Source organism: Mercenaria mercenaria, chromosome 7 (genome assembly GCF_021730395.1).
Source record: "Mercenaria mercenaria strain notata chromosome 7, MADL_Memer_1, whole genome shotgun sequence".
NCBI lineage: Eukaryota > Metazoa > Mollusca > Bivalvia > Venerida > Veneridae > Mercenaria > Mercenaria mercenaria.
Window position 1 is genome coordinate 67058879 of NC_069367.1, and position 12650 is coordinate 67071528.

General features: G+C 36.0%; 1 protein-coding gene across 20 annotated transcripts in view; it reads left to right on the top strand.

Annotated features, from left to right (window-relative positions):
* The first annotated feature begins 6350 nt into the window (after positions 1-6350).
* LOC123554020 (uncharacterized) overlaps positions 6351-12650 on the top strand; it is a 72348-nt gene continuing 66048 nt past the window's right edge. For 19 of the 20 annotated variants that reach the window (XR_006686935.2, XR_006686934.2, XR_006686936.2 and 16 more), the window contains exon 1: positions 6384-6500. The gene's annotated coding sequence lies outside the window, so the exon portion shown is untranslated. Of the gene's footprint in view, positions 6501-12650 lie in introns of all 20 variants that reach the window. The other variant, XM_045343857.2, reaches the window with a different exon arrangement.

Here is a 12650-nt window from a genome sequence, read left to right on the forward strand (position 1 = left end):
TGGTGGTTTGGAGGGAGGGGGGGGGGCGGGGGGGGGGGGGAGGTTATTGTCATCAAATGTCATCATCTAAAATATAACATTCCTCACTTTGTCCATTTGATCCGATATGAAGATGTTTACATTTTCTAGTGTTATATATCAGTTGCCAGGTACTGGTCCATTGACATGCATCGAAGATGTTATCTTGAAAATTATTTTCCTGGGATGCGCTACTTAGTATTGATAATTACTTTGTACTTGTATCATCAGCCAACAATTTAACCGCACAATTTAAGATATCTGATAGATCATTGATTGGTGAACATCCACTTTTACTATAATAAAATTCAGCATAACCGGTGCTAGGGGGCGTGAGGGGTGTTTCACACTTCATAACCTCTCACGAACAGACGCAATTAAATCGTGCCTGCTATTATGTTGCTTGGTTGCTATCTATGCTTCCAAACGTATATATTTTATCATTCATTTGTGATTGAATAACAGTATCCTGGAAAGGTGGGCTTAATGTGCGAAAATCAGATTATTTTAGCGAAATAAGAACTGTTACGAGGTAGAGACCTAGGAAATGGGTCTCGTAGATATTAAAATATTGAGAGACAATGTAGAAGATTAAGTTAGGTTTTAGATGTGAAGCTTGTTAAGATCAGACTTAAGAAGTAACAAAATGATTTATTAAAGTTATATATAAAATGCTCTACTGTGTGAATAAAACATCAAAACCGTTGAGACTTGTGTTGTGTTACGTTACAACGCCCTCTAGCCTCTGGTTGAGAAGAACTCAACATTTACACATGCTACAAGTACAAAAAAAATAATTTAGAGACATCCGCAGTTGTGTTCCGATACGGCGGTGCACATAGAACCTTCTATGATACAACAGTGTGTAATTCCATGAAAAGCCATATTGTTCTTTTATATTCAATTTGATTTAATCTAATATTACTGTATAGACCCGATCAGTAAAAACTATCAACAAAAAATAAATGATTTTGTACACATAATTGGAAAATGAACAGGAAATATGATTCATATACGTAAAACAAAAAATGAAATGAAAATAACTGCATAATTTCTTGCATTTAAAAAAAAACTTTGTGTGCATATACAGTCGGCGATGTCTGAAAAATTTACTTTTTCAGTCATAGGATATCCGTACGAACATCACTCCATTCTGTTGCACGCCTCGACAGTACTTGGTGGGACATAAAATATATTCCTGTTTATTGATCGCGGCCGATATTGAATAGGACAAGTATTTGCACGATGGGGAAAATATTTCATGATGGACCTGTCAATTCTTTACTTATGGGTGAAACAGGTCTCATAAGCGTAAATACGACTAGCTTCTACTGATTATAAAACATACCGTACGATTTGTTGTGAATCAACTGTTGTAGTACTTTTAGTAGTTCAACCGCCACCCTTGTTTAAGAGCAACATTTAAAAAACACGTTTTTTTTCATCCTCAAGTAATAAGTAAGTAGACTCGCCCAGTTTAATCAATCTAGACGCATAATGATAATCTACATAGAGCGTTTACTTCACCCGATTTACATTCGGAACATTTTCACGCGTTTCGGGCTTTATCGTATGTTTAACATGGGATTTTTGAACCGTCCAAAATTGTTGGAAATGTTTGTCTCATTGTTTATTTTTTTTTAATAAAAATGTTACTGCTTTCATTGTCTACCACTTTTTTCCACCCTTGCCTGAAAAAACAGTAATGAGTTTGTACACTGTTCAGACAATTGTGCTCTGTTGAAATTTAACCAAACACAAGTTTACCTGCATAAACAGAAAGCATGATATATCACCATGCGCGGATCCAGATGGGGGGTGGGGACCGGGGGTCCGGACCCCCTCTGGAAAATCTTTAAAAAAGGAAAGAAGACAAGAAGAAAAGAAAATGTTTTTCGAAAAAGGCAACATTAGGACTGCATGTAAAGTATATGCGGCTGCTGCTACATACGACCCCGACATAATCATATTATTTATCTAAAAGAAACTATGAATTTTACCTTCAAGAAAGCTTGATTTTATCATTTTCGCAAATTTAACAGGTTAGTCCATAAAACTGTCCTAGAATGCAAAAAATGAAGTGCCAAATTGCAAAATTTCCAGGGAGGGTGGGGGGTGGGGGCAGGGGATCGGACCCCTCTGAGAAAATTGGCTGTGTCCGTGCATGGTCACTATACCTGTCCAGTACTGGACATTATGGTAAACGCTTCATTCCTGCACAAATGACGATTTCGCAACTTCTGTCCGGTTTGTACAACTTTCTGGCCGCGATAAACCATTTGACTTGTATACCACCTTGAATTACCAAGGAAGTCGTACGGCGATCGTAACGCCCTGCAAGCCCCGTACGGACATAGTACCTTCTCAGTACGGTATACTTAATATCGTACGGACATCGTACGTTGACCGTGCGAGTCCCCTGCGATAGTCAAGCGAGCATCGGCAAGCCTCGCAGTTTTCCAAGTCCACACGGACATCGTGCGATGCCTGTACGAGCTCTTCCGGGGCCCGGGCGGTTCCCGTATAATTCTCTTGCGAGCTGCTCCCGACTTCGAAAATCTCTACGATCTCATAGAGAACTCGGGAGCTCGGTGAAACATTTTCACAGACTTCCCGAGTCCTCTACGACTTCAAAATATCCGTGCGACGCTCGTACGAGTCAACGATGTCCGTACGGACGCCGTACGAGTTTGTCGAAATTCGACTGAAAACCTACTCGTACGGGGCTCGTAGCGTTCTTGTGACCAGGGTATCAATAGCAGAAATCAAATATTAAATTTCAAATAAACAAGATGTTCATTGAATATAAAACGTGCAGAAAGTTACAGGATGAGAAGTTGTTAATCACTTCCTGTTAAAGAAATAGATGGTCATAAAAATATATCAGCAACAGCAACAGCAACATTTTTAATTAGAATATAACAACAACGGCAAAATTTAAATTTCAGACTAACAAAAAGTACAAGATGAGAAGATGTTAAGCACTAGTATATATTGTACCATACAAATACAAGCAGAGGTTTAAATTAATGTAGACAAAAGCAACATTGGTACATTGATTATATAGGGAATAAAAACTTTCTGTTGTGAATAACTCAAATTTTCAAACAAAGCGAAACATGTATTTCTGCAATAAAGTTGATACAGCATTCAAATAACACAAAGTTGCTGGTGCTACTCATGGAAAAAAGCATTGCAGTTCTGAAGTGAATATCAGTGGTGACGTCGACACAGTGTAGGTGGAATAGCCATCCTTAATGTTTCAATATGATAGCTCCAATTATCAATGCAGAATGTGAATTAATTTCGATGAATGTAAAATGATGCCGAAATATTGCATGATGAGTAGGATATGTCTATTTATTTTTCAAATGGACTAGCTAACACGTTGTAAGAAGAAAAGTTATGTACTCTTGCCTACATATACAAACCATTATGGTAAGCAAGTGTTCAAAGTTTCAAAGACATATATCAAACAGTTTAGACAAAATATGGAATGGTACGCGAAACTTAACTAATTTCTATATCAAACGGAGCCATGACTGAGCCAAAATCCTTGTCCTAGTTATATAGTCTTGCATACAAATGGTGACTATGATGGTAAACAAGTGGTTAGTTTCATTAAAGTCATATGTCAAACAGTTTAAGCAAAATATGGACTGGTACGAAAAACGTAACTGATATCAAGTCCAAAAGGGGACAAAATTCAGCCAATTATCTTTGGCATAGTTACACATCCTTGACTACAGATAGAGATTGTGACGATTAACAACTGTTCAAAGTTTCAAAGCCACATGTCAAATAGTTTTGACAAAATATGGACTTGTACGAAAACTAAACCAATTTCAAAGCCCAAAAAGGGTCATAATTGAGGCAAAATACTTGACAGAGTTATATATTCTTGCCTACAGATAGATAATGTTATAATAAACAATTGATAAAAGTTTCAAAGCCATATGTCAAACACTTTACACAAATTATGAACTGGAACGAAAAACTTAACCACGATTTGTAAGTTAAAAGTGGCCATAATTCAGACAAAATTCTTGATTAAGTTATGAACTCTTGCCTAAAACTGACATGGTGATGGTACACAAGTTTTGAAAGTTTCAAAACTATATGTCAGAAGGTTTTGTCAAAATGTGGACTGGTACGAAAAACTTAACCAAGGTGTGACGCTGACACCGAAGCAGACGCAGACATGGACGCCGTGGTGAGAAGGATAGCTCTACTTATTCCTCGACTAGTCGAGTTAACAATATGAGATAATACGGCTTCTATTGTAAATGTCTTATATGATGACCGAAAATATACAAACTGTTAATTTCTTGATATCACTTACAAAAGTTTTAAAGAAATGGTAAGTACAAAAAAAAAAAAAAACAACAGTTAAATGTAAAATACATCTGTATAGAATTCAAATGTTGACATTTAACAAAAAAGGTCGATTTAACAAAAGCTTACATTTTACGTTATACCCGCATTTGTTAAATATATCGGCACATCAATACTGAATTGAACCATTTCCAACAAATAAAAACTTTACTTCCGAGGTACGGATTTCATTATAGAATTTCATATCAACTTTTCATATGCTGAAGAAAATAACAAAAACTGGTGCAGGTGAAATTGGCGAGGTGTAACAAACCAGTATTTAAAGTGATCAAAGAATCCGCTGGAAGCTTTAATGGCAATTAAATTATTTTGTACATCCGTAAACATCTAATGACGCATATACAAAACAATACAATTTTACATTTAAATAAGTTAAACATAGTACATGTTTAAAGCAAATAACATTTAAAAACGGCAAAGTAGTTTTTACGCATTAATTCGTACTAGTTTATATTATTCCAATATGGCGAGTACACTTTTGGAGACACAGTACACGCAGATTGATGTAAGGGCATGGTAAAATTAATTAAGATAATAATATGCATGGTACTTACCAAAAGAAACAAAGTGAATTTCGGCAGCTTTATGTATAGAAATAAAATCCGGTTCCCTAGCCTATGCACGATACTTTGGCTAGAGAACCGGTTCCGGACGAATAAGTTCCCTGTCTAGGAAACCGATTCCGGTTCTGTAGGCACTGGCATTTTTGCCTAAATGTATTGTGAGTAAATCAATTATTCACTAATTCCGTGTTCCTAACTACAAAAACAACAAATATAGGATACAGGTCTTAGTATTTGACAGCATTCCAATGTACAAAAAATACGAATATATTGTCTTGTAAATGCCAGTTGGTACCATGTTGTGCGATGTGGTAATGATCGACCTGTAGAAGTGGGGTAAATGCGGTTATCTTATCTTTGTACACCACTCAGCCTGAAAATATACTATTAAAATTTAAGGCAAAATACAATCAGATGTTCATGAAAATCTTAACGGTAAAATGGGTTTTCTGTTATGTAATAACTTGAATTCATCTTATCTAGAATAGTTAAACGGCATATAAGATGGCAACTCAGGTCTCTCTCAGCTTCTTTGAACAACCACTAAATCAAAACACGAAAAGTGTATAGCGTGTAAAACAGAATATTCTTTCGAGTTAGAATCAAAATATAAAAATTTAAATATCCAAAACAAAACTAACACTAATATTCCTATTTATATCTATTTGTTAAACATGTTTCGGCTCAACGCGTTCATCAGTAACGACATAAAATTCAAAATATAATAAAAACTAGCTCAGAAAAAGGATAACGACAATTTCCATTTGATAACGGGAGAATAACACTGTATACATATGGGGGAAAACAGCATAACATATATGGATATACATTTAAGATACGTAACTGTGAACCTTAATTTTCTATAAGAACTTAAAGGAGTTATAATGTCTGGCCTGAAGAATCTCTCTAGAACTAGATGAATGTTTAAATCAGTCAAGTCAAATCTGCCTTTAATATACTGCTACAAGCTATCAGCAATAACTATCAAGAAACTCGACATGCCTGTAAGGGTGGATGGGAGGGAATAAACAAATAATCAAAATACTTGTTATGCTGTCAAATATTCAACCGCGGCTATTCAAATTCTATAGTGTGTATGCAACCCATGATTACAATAGGTAACAGTCAACGGCCACGCGCCACACTTTATTTCATAGTTCATAGTCGGGATTTACATGCTTTTTCAGTGACAATTTAAGGTTAAAAGGAAGGACTGGAGCAGGTCTTTAACAGTCACTTAAATAGTGCACTGAAAACATGAGAAAATCGTGAACTGCAAGAAGAAAACGCGGTAAAATAACTACCCGGGAACTGGAGACAAAAATAGTTAGCAGACGATGGAAAACGTGAATAATTTCGTACCGTTACAAAACGGAATTTATACATTGACTTTTTTAGTGCGCATGAACGGAAGCGGTAACTTCAAAGTTTGTTGTTGTCTAAACATGTCAAGCGATTTAGCGGATCGGTTGATATTTAAAGCATGATAGTCAGCTGCACGCTAAAGACACCTTAGTCTCAAAGGTTAGCATCATAGCATAATATCCAAAAGTGCATATGCAGTCTCATACTGGATCCCAAAAGAAACAACTTGTCATTTTTTTTTTCTTGAACAGCCAAAACCTTTAGTCAAATGACAACTTTTTTCACGTCTAATTATTTGGACTACCAAACCTTAATACCTTGATCTTCGGGCCGTAATATTAGCTGTGCTTTCCTGGCCCCTCTTGTGAAGAATCTTCTGAGTATATCTCAAAACTAATTGTTACTTAAGTATTAATGAACTCTGAGTGTGCACTTTATAGTCATACTAAAGTCAATAACAACTTGGCACAAATTTCTTTGGATTCCAATTATCACTGTTCAGCAGCGATTTAAACACATTTACTGACTCAGCATTCACAGTTCTTGCACTTAAAGCATTCCAGTAAAAAATGGATCCAGGGTTTTTTCTTGCTGTTTTGGGAACATAGCCTATACCCCCAAAATTGGGAATTTTGACGCGTAAATGTTCCAGATTGGGAAATATTTAGTCCCATAGAATAAAGTAAGGATGTGTTTAAGCACTTTCTCATACACTTGTTTCACATTGTACAACCTCTTGAACATACTGTCATTACAAAATTGTCCATAATTTGGTCAATGTTTGTGCAATTTTGATGATTTTTTTTTCAGAATGTAGATTGGGAATTTTTGCACTCATTTTGGGAAAAAAACATACTATTTGGCATTGGGAATATAGCCCAATAACGGCTATAAAAACGGCCGAAAAAAAACCCTGGGATCTCTGACTAAATGAGTTAAGCCTTATGTTATGGCGGCACTTTTTCTTCATGAATTTTAAGTGATGTCCTAGAAGACCACCCACAGATAAATTGAACATTCTGTCCCAATTCATATCGTCAAATTTATGAACTGATTTAAATATCTGTATAACGTCAGCTCGATCACGTCTGTATTCTAATGTTACAAGACCCAGATTCCTCAACCTCTGTTCATATGACAAATGTGAAATATCATAAACCAACCTGGTTGCTCTGCGTTGTACGTCTTCAATTTTTCTAATATCTTTTTTCAAAAATGGTGACCACACACTGGATCCATATTCTAAAACTGGTCTAACTAGAGATTTGTATAATGTGAGAAACATGTCCCTGTCCATATACTCAAATGACCTATGTATAATCCCAAGGGTTCTTTGTGCTTTATTAGTAATGTTGATAATATGTTGTTCAAAGTTCAAGCCCTCATCAAAAGTTACACCTAAATCTTTCTCAGATTGTACTGGATCTACATACACATCTACACTCGGCAGTATCAGTAGAGATGTGACCTGATACCCTATACAGGGCTCGACAAATTCTTTAAAAGCAACTCGTCCAACAGGACAATCTACTTGGTAATTTCACTGGTCCTATACTGGGTGCCTACTAGTCACCGGACAGGAATATATACCAGACAAACGTAATTACGGCTTTGTTTTGATCATATCGAAGTAATCGGCTAATCGGAAACATTCAGCACTTTGTTTTCATTTTCATATATCAACATTGACTGACAAATAAGTATAAACGAGGAATTCTCACCCGTGTTTACAAAACTGCTGGTCTTGGGGCATTGGAATGGCAGAGCGCATGCGCAACTTGATTTATTTTTGGGGGGCACCAAGTGGGTCTCAAACAATTACATGTATAGCACAGACCCCTAGAACTACAGACAACAGTTTTCTTTTAGATTCATTCCTCCCTTGGATCACATATTGGTAAAACATAATACTATTTCTGCAAAATGAATGGATGTCGGGGATGAAAATCCCCGAGACGGTAACGTCCGTGTATAGATATTCGTCTTTGTTGTCTGCATATACTGAGGCAATTTTTTCGATGTTTTCCGGTTCCGGTTTATGTACACTACGCAGACTGGTTGTCTGCATGAACATTCGAGCACCCCGAATCAGGCACAGAAATTTGTAAAGCGCGCCAACATGATTCTTTTACTTCTTTTTCGTAATGAAAACTGTACATGCAAATGAAAAACACATTTATAACAGTAAGGAAGTGTAAAGGCCGTCAAGTTTCTGTGTGGAGTGCAAACAAACAAAAATAAATCCTAAAGCCTGTGCGAGAACGCGGTGAACGACGTCACCGTCACGGCTTCCCGTAAATTTTGCAAAGTATGATATTCGCTGTAAGAGGTATGATGACACTAAATGTAAACTTCACTGTTTAGAGCGAAGTTTCTCTTCCTTTTGAGTGTATAAAATTTCTTCGTAAGTAGAAAGTATAAAAGATAAATCCCCATGCTAGGCAGTGCCTTAATTCATATTACTACACGAGTGAATGCCCTTGCATATGATAATATATATTTACATCCATTCCGAGCCTCATGTGTATAAAAATATATTTATAGATTGCTTGGGTTTTCCGAAAGTAACAAAAACGGAAATAGATTTGATTGTTGGCTCCTTATGGTGGCATAAGCACCGAGGTATTTTCTGCAGATAGTATTTCGTTTAAAATGGTAACATGGGTTAATCACTGCTGTTATGTAGTTCGACCCCGATAGTTTAACACTTTGAATGTGCATGAAAACATGTTTCTAGAAGGCGTAGAAGACAGATGGACATAATCAGGTTTTTTTTCGGTACAATTGTCAACGTCAAATAAAAATAATCAGTCTTCGAAATATTTGTCCGGTGACTGTTCCACCTTGTTGTTTGATGTAGTGCATTTCATTACCCCTTTTGAGCCTCAAAATATTCAATGTTTTAAGTCCGATTGTTTGAGTTTTTTACATTTTCGGAAGACAAATGAGCTGAAGTTTTATCGGGGCAAATTTCATGTTTTTGTGTTCATTTTTCATAAAACGGCAATGGAAAAACCCTGATTTCTGTCCGGTGACTGGTTGGCACCCAGTAATCAATTTGTTCCTGTCCTGAAAAAAACAACAAAAAGCGCTTTTTGCAGATAGCCCCTTTTTTAAGGCCGCTAAAATGGCGTTATTACAGTCTTGTTATGGACTATCAAGCATCTAGGTAATGAGATTAAAATGCAATAATGTAACAGAGTGGGACAAATATTAGATTTCCTAGACCAAATAATAGGACGTTCTGGGACAGCGTGATAACTTTTGACTGTCGCTGTCCAGTCACGTCCAGACATATTCTGCATATTTCTGTTAGGAAATTCCCAGTGAAATCCGTTGGGAATGTTTTCTGGTATATGTACAATGTATTAGAGGGATGACAACTATAAAATAACAGATCATAAAATAAGTCATCCCAATAGGCCAAATAAGTAAGGCTATAGATTTCCAAGCAACATATTAACTTCCGTTTAAGATCTTACAGCTGGAGCACTTGCACTTTAGAGGTCCCTATAATAATAGTTGTTTAAAAATTCTTAAGAAATTAAAAGTTATGAGGGGTAACTTTATTTTTAGATGAATATGTTTTGGGGCTGCCGTGTGCCCCACACCCCAACTTACTGCGCATGCGCATTGTAAATTTTCAGGGACTGTTAAAGTGCATTCTACCTCTTAAAGCTATCCGGCTTCTGCAGGGTTCTATTCTAATGGCAGTGGCTAGGGATTCGGTAACCAGACCTCTAGACCTGGAGGGACAATCCATATGGGATTGTCTAGAGGTCCAGTAATCAATATAAATACTGAGAATGTTACGGTTTACTTAGAGGAGAGAATAATTTATCTATCAAAAATATGTGGTGATTTTGTTTGTTTTTTCGTCGTTTAAAATACATTGCAAGTGACAGGAAACAGAAGTATTTATAATTCTTTAATCCAGAGAAAAAAACGATGGCCAGTCCGACAAATTGTTTATATTGTAATTAGCACTTTATCCACCATAATGAAAGCTTTTATCAAAATCGGTGTTGTTCTCATGACTGAAGAAATAAAATAATAAACTTAATGCTTTCTTTAGTATCTGGACATGGATTGTACTCATAAATTGTTTGTTTCAGTGCTTATGTAAGTAACGATGACTAACGGAAATCGCTGTGTTAAAATTTCATATTCAGTGTGCCTCCAACCCAAATGAAAGCTATTTATAAATAAAATATTAACAGAAAAAACACGTAATCAGTCTTCGTTGTAACTGGGTAGCCCGAAGTCTGGGACAAGTAAATCCTGTTTCGGGCAAGCCGAAGTTTCCAGGTGGTTGCCCGAACTGACAAGTGCATTTTTCCGAATTTTAAATCACTTAATTTTCACAATAATTACTTTTAAAGAATTTCACAAATCTGAAATGAACGTCCTAAATACTGGCTTTTATATATTTATGCATGAATTGGTGACATCACAGCATTTTGCGTTCTCCGCATTTTAATTTTAAATTACCAAAAAACAGTAGATACAAAAGGTAATATGAAACAATGTGAGCAGAAACGCGAATGATCGTTCAAAACAATGTGGCAAACTGATTGACCATAGCTGAAATATAACGGGGATTTCAGTTTGCTGTTATCCTTTAGGGAATAAATGAACACTATAAACTGATTTTTGTTGTTGTTTTTTTTTTTTCTTTAAAGATGCACCGTATAAACAAACTGATTTCGGCAAGTAAAAATGTTTCCGGGCAAGTGGTTTTCTTTAGCTACTTGTCCAAAAGGGCAAGTGCTGAAAAAAAGTTAAGGCGAAGACTGCGTAATAACATCAACTTTATGACAACTAATCAATGCTTTTTTCCCAGCAATTACTTTATATACTGGTAATACAATACATAATAGTGCATGTATATTGATTACTGGACCTCCAGACTCCGGGTTTAGAGGTCTGGTTACCGGACCCCTAGCCACTGAATTTAAAAAGTTTTTTGGTCAAAAATTGCACTAGTCTTGCAGAATGAGTATTACAGCAAGTTCAGTCATTAGGAGCCGATTTCTACTCGCATTTTTGAGCAAATGAGTGGATTTGTTGAGCCCTGTTATCCCAGTATATAGTGATTTGAAATTAGCGACTCCCTATTCGATGGAAAAAAGCTGATTATTGATAAAGCTTTCGCCATCATTTTATGACACCAATGATAGATGGAAGTGTCTAGGATCTACTGTAAAATCATTTAATTTCGTGGATAAGAAATTTCATGGTTTTGGTCAAAATGGCAATTTTTTGGGATATAGATTCGTGGATTTCAACTTTTGAACATAAAATGAATGAGAATTTTACTTGTTTGTTGGGTTTAAATTTCGTGGACTGACTCAACCATGAAATCCATGAAAATTAGTCTCCCAAAGGGCCATGAATATTAATGATTTCACAGTATGCCTTAGAGGTATGGATCCATAACCTAACACAAGCCTGTTAGGGGTTGTCTAGGGGTACCAAACTCCTTTTTAGCTTGACTATACGAAGTATATTGAGAGCTATCCTACTCACCCTGGCGTCTTTCCACGTCCCCACCTTGGTTAAAGTTTTTTTTACACTTTCTCTTTTTTCTCCTTATCTCTGTAATTGCTTGATGGATTAGCTTTAAACTTAAAATAGTTATTCTTCATCATCACCCACATCATATGGCACAAGGGCCATAACTCTCACACCAATGTTTCATGAATTATCCCCCTTTTTACTTAGAATTTCAGGTTAAAGTTTTGATGCACTTTCACTTTATCTCAGTTATTCCGAATGGATTTGATTCAAACTGAAAGTAGTTGTTCCACATCATATGACACAAGACCCATAACTCTGTAACCAATATTAAATGAATTATCCCCCCTTTTACTTAGAATTTCAGGTTAAAGTTTTGATACACTTTCACTATATCTCAGTTATTACTAAATGGATTTGATTCAAACTTAAAATAGTTGTTCAACATCATCACTCACATCATATGGCACAAGGGCCATCATTTCCCCAATGCCTTTTTAAGTAACACCACCTCAAACCCCAGTTTCAGTTTTTAAAAATCTCAGTTTAGGCAATCCATGCTGCAATGCCATGTGTGGATAGCATTTTCATAATGATTAAAAATTAAAAAATGGGCACTGTAATATTTCAGTACTAACAGCCTTTAATAACTTGTTACTTCAGTAGCACAAGACTGTGACTTTGTGAGAAAAGGTTGTGACATTGCAGTGATTTTTTTTTGATTTTTCATTTTAAAGAACATTTTTAGTAAACCTGAACCAAAGGTTCAGGGTGAGCTATTTGTAAAGCTGG